Here is a 7,714-nt window from a genome sequence, read left to right as displayed (position 1 = left end):
ACTAAACTCTTGGCGGTAAACCAACCAAGGGAAATAACAAGAACTAAAACTCAATTACTCTACCGCGTATTTCAGTGGGAGGACATTACATTAAGCTATCACTCTACCACATATTTCAGTGGGAATACAATTGCATAAAACTTATCACTCGACAACTTATTTAGTGGGAGGACTGAGTACATAAACTGAATTACAAAGCAAGAAGGCAGCTAAGCCAACCTCTTCCACTTATGTAGTGGGAATTACAAATAACAACAAGAATGATTGATCAGTACTACTGAAACAATCTTACAAAATAGAGATATGAGATAAGATAATAAAATTAATACTGATCTCAAACAATCCACTATCAAAATCACACCACACTTGAACACTACTGCTGTTCTAATTTTGCAAGCTAGAAAACACACTATCCAGCCACTATCAAAAACACCAAAACACTCATAACTTTCTCAAAACTAACTAGAATCACACCAAATAAAATGAAAATGACTAATATAACATAGGCAACTAATCCAATACCTCAAACTCGCAACTTGGAAGCCCTGGATGTGTTGCACGCATCCCAAGGTAAGTCTGATAATAGCGCTACAACAACAAACTTTGATTTGCAACAAAAAATTATGATGACCATCAAAAGCCATGCCAAGATAGGATACTGATTGTCTTCCCAATACGCTTCCAAAGAGTTGATACCCAGAACGATGCAATCACTTGGTCAAGAGGTATGAGCAAAATATGGTTCCAGCAACTCCGCGACCAGCAACAAGGAAACACTCCAAAATCCACACAAAACTCTCCACAATTTGTAGAACACTCACGGACAGCAATGGAATTATAGGAACACAGCTAGGTACTATCTTCCAAGTGCGAAATTGAGACTTAGCTAGGAAGCCACACTTCGAAGCTCAGATTTTCAATCGCCAAACCGACAACATAACAATGCAATTTCATAAGATGTCCAAATGGGAGGCCAAGCACATGTGTTTATAGTTTTTTCGCTCTAAAATTCAAATGTAAATGCTCTCAAATTCACCTCACCAAATTTCATTTCATTTCACTAACATATGGCGTCCAAACGACATTTCATTTCATTTCCCAAGGTGGGTGCCCACGTTGCATTTTACCCAATAATTAAGCAAGTTCGAACTTGCCTAAGTCTTCAACAATAATTTAATGCATTCTCCAATTTTCAATGCCTAACTTAGGAAAATATAACATTGATATTAGATATAAATATGTTTTTTCCTAAGTCGCCCAATATAACATTAATCAGTAATAAAATAATTAAATATTAAACCTTAGGATAAAGAAATGATATTTAATTAAATCACTTATGACTCTAGTACTGATTATCAACAAAATCTAGTATGAAGCTAAGCAATGAATACCATTGAATTGCTACAAGGTTCAGGACCCTGTCCAAACTGCTAAAAATAGAATTGCTCAATACTGCCACTTACTAAAAATAGTAAGTCATGAAATACTCCTCCGAAAAACATGATCTTCGCACACGGAGAAAGAACTTGGAAAGCTCAGTAAGATAGCATCATCCAAACAACAAAATCCTAACTTACTAAAAATAGTAAGTTCTCACTTCACCAAAGAATCAAATGCATGTTATGCCACCCTGGAGCTCATGTAAAACGCAGAAGGAAACCATAGATAGAACTGAAGAATTCCCTCATGGTAAACCCTAAAAAGCATGTGCAAAACTCCACAAAAGTTGGAAACCCTAATTCTCCTTTCCAAATAGCCTAGGGTCTTTGGAATAGGCCAATGGACCATTGAACTTATCACTGTGGAGAAGGGGACATTACATACCTCAAGAAGTGCAAACCTTTCTAGACCAGTACAAAGACATAGTTGTCAATGAGATTCTGGATGCCTTAGCCCCTAAGAGAGATGTTAACCATCAGATAGACCTCATACCTGGTTCAACTTTGCCAAACAAAGCTTCTTATAAAATGACACCTACTCAAAATGAGAAAATAGCAAAGCAAGTGCAAGAATTGCTAGATAAGGGGTTGACAAAGAAGAGTTTAAGTCCATGTGTAGTGCCTACATTTTTGGCAGCTAACAAAGATGAAAATTGGAGAATGTGCACTGATTCAAGGGCCATAAACAAAATCACAATTATACACCGGTTTCCAATACCGACGATTGAGGATCTAATGGACTACCTAGGTGGAGCTTGCTACTTTTCTAAGGTGGATTTGAAATCAGGTTATCATCAAATTAGGATCAGACCTGGTGATGAATGGAAGACAACCTTTAAAATAAATGAGGGGCTATATGAATGGTCAAAGGAGGAGCATATCAAATATCTGAATCAAGTTTTGAGGAAGTTACATCAAGAAAAGTTGATGATCAGCTTGGATAAATGTGAGTTTTTCAAAAATGAATTGGTGTATCTTGGTTTTGTAGTTTCTCAAGGTTGTTAAAAAGTGGATCCATCAAAAGTGGAAGCAATAGTGAATTGGCCTACTCCTAAGTCATTAGGAGATGTAAGAAGTTTCCATGGTTTAGTTTCTTTTTATAGGAAATTCATTAGAGGTTTTAGCCATGTGTGTGCACCTATGTTGAACAGGAGTCACCAATAAGGTAGCAGATGCCTTAAGTAGAAGGGTTCTAACCATCCAAGAAGTGCAGCTACAAAGTGTGGGGTTAAATGACCTCAAAGACCTCTACCAAGGTGACAAAGATTTTGGTGAAGCATATGATGTTTGCTCAAAGTTTGCTAATGCTTATCATGTTGCCTATTTTGATTTTATGTTGCAGGAAGGATTATTGTTTAAAGGACACCTACTTTGCATACCACGGTGCTCTATGAGAGACAATATGATCAAGGAGAAGCATCAAGGCAGTCTAAGTGGACATTTTTGGTCTTGAACAGACCTTAGAGTAGGTTGGCAGGTTCTACCATTGACCTAGACTACAGTCAGATGTTAGGAATTTTGTGGAGCAATGTGCTATTTGTCAAAGGGCTAAGGGTACTTCCAGATTTGTGGGTTTATATCAGCCTCTTGTCATACCAACAAGGCTATGGGAATGTGTGAGTATGGACTTTGTTCTTGGTTTACCTAGAACTCCAAGAGGATATGACTTTGTGTCTATGTCATAGTGGATAGATTCAGCTCAGCAAGATGACACACTTTGTGCCTTGCAAATGCACTAATGATGCCTCCTACATAGAAGGGTTGTTCTTCAAAGAGATTGTAAGGATCCATGGTTTACCTCTTAGCATTGTGAGTGATAGAGAGACAAAATTTATCAGCCACTTTTGGCGAACCTTGTGGAAGAAACTTGGTACTAACCTTTCTTTTTCATTTGCATACCATCCATAATCTGATGGTGAAACTGAAGTAGTAAATAGGTCCTTGGGTAATTTACTGAGATGTCTCACCAAACAACATGGTCAAGTTTGGGATCTAGTATTGGGACAAGCAGAGTATGCCTACAATGACTTTGTCAATAGAAGCACATGTCGAAGTCCATTTGAGATTGTATATGGATGTCATCCAAGGGGTATCTTATAACTCAGAGATCTCAGTTCTATGGACCATAGGAGTGCTCAAGGTGAAAACTTTGTACAGAATATGAAGGAGATCCATGAACAAGTCAAGAAAACATTACAGCAGAACAATGAGAAATACAAGACACAAGAAAACAAAACAAGAAGAGAAGTACACTACAAAGTAGGTGATCTAGTTATGGCCTATCTGAGAAAGGAGAGACTTCCTAAGGGGCATCCTAGCAAACTATGCATGAAGAAGATTGGACCTCTTAAGGTTGTGCATAAGTATGACAACAATGCCTATGAGGTAGAACTACCACCAAACTTGGGTATATCACCAATCTTTAATGTATGTGATTTGTTCTAGTATAAAGAAACTCAGTCAACTACAAACCAAGCGGAGTCTACTGCTACTAAAGATGTAGATTGGATACAAGACCTACCTCCAAGCCAATCGATGACATTGGACTGCATTTTGGACTCCAAGATTGTCAAAAGGACTAGGAAATGAGTCTACAGAGACTACTTAGTTAAATGGACAGGTCTCCCTGAATCTAAAGCTACATGGATGTCAGAAGGAGATATACTGAAGCATGGAACCATTGTTCAAGCCCTATCCACTCAAGGGACTTGAGTTCTTCCTACCCCGGGAGTATGGTGCAGGGGAACTTATAAAATTTTGGTAACTTGTTTCCAGGATGTTGGAATCATGTTTTTAGTTTTGTAATAAGGCCAAGAGGCCATTGAGTGTGTGCTCAAAGGATTTTAAGGGCCCTAAGAGTCTTTGTTTGGCCAATGTTGGCTTGTGAGCTCTTAAGGGTGCCAGGTAGAGCACTTAATAGGATAAGTTATTTTTTTGGGTTAATGTAGGTTGGTTGATGTTGTTTTGAGTTTGTTAAGGTCATATGAGTCATTTGAAAGTGATCAAGTTTGAGTTTGAGCAAAATCGCTCACCTATGCAACAAATTGCAAAAGTTGCTCACAACAACTTTGCAACATTTTCAGACACCAATGGTTAGTTGGTTGACTAATAGGGAGATTGCTAGGTAAGTGCTCAAAAAGCCAATTTTGGTCAAAAAGGTACAATAGGAAGCAAAAAGTCTTGTTTATATCTGCTCCTTATATTTGCAATATCAAGATTAGTTACAATTGGCAGACCTTTCTTCTAGACTTCACCATCAACCTCCCTTCTTGGTGAAAGCTCACACCCTTGCTCAAACTTACTCCAATTCCTTACTTCACCCATCTACACATTTCTCAATTCCCTATTTTTTTGACATTCAACTTACTATTTTTAGTATGCATTAGGCAATTCCAGCATGGTCATGTAGAAACAACAAGGTTTACTAAAAAATTTGACAACCAAAACTTAGTTTAAGGTTCATAGCCTTTAGCTTACTCAACTCACCAACCAAGGGTCAAAACCTCCAAATGAGACTATACACTGTCCAAGTTCCAAAATGTAACTTGTTTCACTATTTCATAATGATCACACAAGGTTTCATAACTTCCAAACTCCTCTATGCAATCGGGTTCATACATTTTTGATTAAAACAGTAAAAAAGGGCTACTAGCCTGTGAAGGCCTAATTGGCCTAGTTTTGCTCACCCTGCCCAACGATGGGCTTCCTGACCATGGGAGATGATTTGGACAGTGAATAATAAGTCATAGCAAATAGATTTTTGTGGTTTTAGGCTCAGAGAAGTAGTTTTACTATTTCACCTCATTTTTAGGCATGAAAGTAGGGTTTTGGAGTATAAACACTTTGTTTGCATCCTTGTTCACCAATACAAGTGCCTAGATCTTCATAGAACCTCTGTCATAACTAAAAAATGTGTCCCCTTCCTCTCTCACACAAAAATTATGCCAAACACTTGGCAACAAACTGAGAAAGGAGTGCAATGCCACTGTCACAGTCAAAAACCACTGCCCTTTACCAGCCAACTGTTGCTACAACTTTTGGTCTCCTTAACAAGGAGTATTAACTAGAAATACACCTTAATAAGGTCTACAAAACATCAATGAAGTTTCCTATTACATTTCCTCCACAATTACAAGGCTTGGATAATGCTCTTGAAGCATTTCTTGAGTTATTTGACAAAACAAATCACAAAAACAGTGAACTTGCTGCCAAATACAAAGAAACTAATACAACTTGCAAATTAAAAACTTTTCAACTATTACAATTGAATCAAGCTAAATTATAACACTTCTCAGACCCCTTGCTTGGCATCTTTATCACTTCAATGCATTTTGATTACAAGAATTTGAGTTTTCAAGAAGGATATTAGTCAAGTTCCAAAACTTGTCTAATCTTCACTCAAGTTTGTCCTCCAAGCGTAATTATGACTCAAAAAGAAACATATATACAATGTAAATGCATAAAAAAACTTGACCCAATCCATTTGGTGGGAGCCCAGGCCTGGATTAGTCAAGTTGTGGCATTTTGAAACCTCAAACCCTTGACAGGGCAGTGAGCACACAAAATGAAAAGATTTTTATTTCACCAACTTGCAAAAAGGAAAACCAGTGTAATGATCAATTGAATAGCATTGGGAAACCAATATGTACACTTCCCAAGAGGTACAGTATGGACCAAATGGGCTACAGTACAGACTGCTTCTCTAAAGGAGAGAAAAACACATTAAAAGCCAGAATTTTGCACTTCTTTATTGATAAAAACTTAGTTTCCACATTTGCTAACCCTATACAAATAAGAGGGTGGCCTATTTAAAAATTTAGTGAGTTAGTTAGGGTGTCCTGTATGGACAAAGAGCTATAGGATTGCCTTTTTACATTTTTGACTTCAAAAAGCAACTTTTCAATAAGGAAAAGCAACTTTTGTTGCCCAATAAGACAATTTTGAGCATCTTAGCTAAACCAACATATCTAAACACCTAAGTGTGATTTGAAAATACTTCAACAACATCACTCAATGTTTTTTCAAGCATTCCTAAACCTATAAAGTACATTTCACCATTTTTCCCATTTTTGGCCTAGAAGGCAAAACTAGACAACTTAACTCATGAAAATAAAAACTTGATCTCTCAAGCACAAAATGAGATCAAAACCATGAGATAGGACACATAACAACCTAAAACAACAACACAAACCTAACACAAGACATTACAAACATGAAAGCATGAAATACTCAAAAATGAAAGTTTTTACTCAACTAGGTGCTCCTGCACCATTGACACAATCAGTTATGAGCATGTATAACTACTCCAATGCTAGTATAAGGCTTGGAAAGACCGATGATAAATGGTTTTTGTTGAAGGTGGTTGAATATTTGAAGCAAATAAACAATTTTGGTTTCCCATTTGTGTGTGTTCTTCCAAGTTTTTGTTGTTCTTGCAAGTTGTACGACCTGTACGGATTGAGAATCCCAAAACAGGGTCATGGATTGTTATACTAGAGTCTTACCTGCATTTTGTTTCTGATTTTGAGTCTTGAAGTTTTGTAGTTTGTGAATAATCTTCATTTTGTTGCAGGCGGGTTCAAGAGCCCTAAAAACCAGGGTTTTGAGAGCAAAATGGCTCCAACCTAATGTTCCACGATGGATACCCACTCTGAAACTTTGTGGAATGTTAGGTTGCAATGTATTCTATGTTTTCTTTTTTGTTTTGAGACAGAGGAAGCCAAATCAAAGATTTGCTACCATACCCTAAGCTTGGCACGTTGAGTTGGCAAGCGTTAGGAAGCATTGATAACAAGCCCTAATTGGGTGAATCTGGTGGGTGGAGGTGGAGTATGATTGGTTTGGAATTACATATGGAAGTATAGACATCAAACTATCATCAAATTCACATAGGAAATCAGACTGGTAAAGAAGTTTTGTTCAATCCCTATTTTTAAGGCCTAGGAAGGGGCAATTAGGCCTAGTTAACCTGTAAGGGTTATATATGTTAGTGACGGAACCCACCTCCAGTTTTGAGATATTGTATGTAAACCCAAAAGGGTGTTTGGAATGTAAAAGAGTTCATAGGGTTGTTCAAGAAGTTTAACTGGTAAATGCAGAATACCTCGCTGACAGGGCTACAAGAATTAGGTCTCCGGTTAGGCCTAAAAGTGTAGTTTGTTTGTAAAAAACCAAACCAATAAGTGTCAAATCTCCTAAGTAAGGAATAGGGTTGGGAATCCTTCCAAAATCATCCATCCTAATGTGTGTAGTGTGGGGAATGAAGATCCCGTGGT

Source organism: Cryptomeria japonica, chromosome 10, assembly GCF_030272615.1.
Source record: "Cryptomeria japonica chromosome 10, Sugi_1.0, whole genome shotgun sequence".
NCBI classification, from domain to species: domain Eukaryota; kingdom Viridiplantae; phylum Streptophyta; class Pinopsida; order Cupressales; family Cupressaceae; genus Cryptomeria; species Cryptomeria japonica.
Note: the sequence above shows the minus strand (reverse complement) of the source record.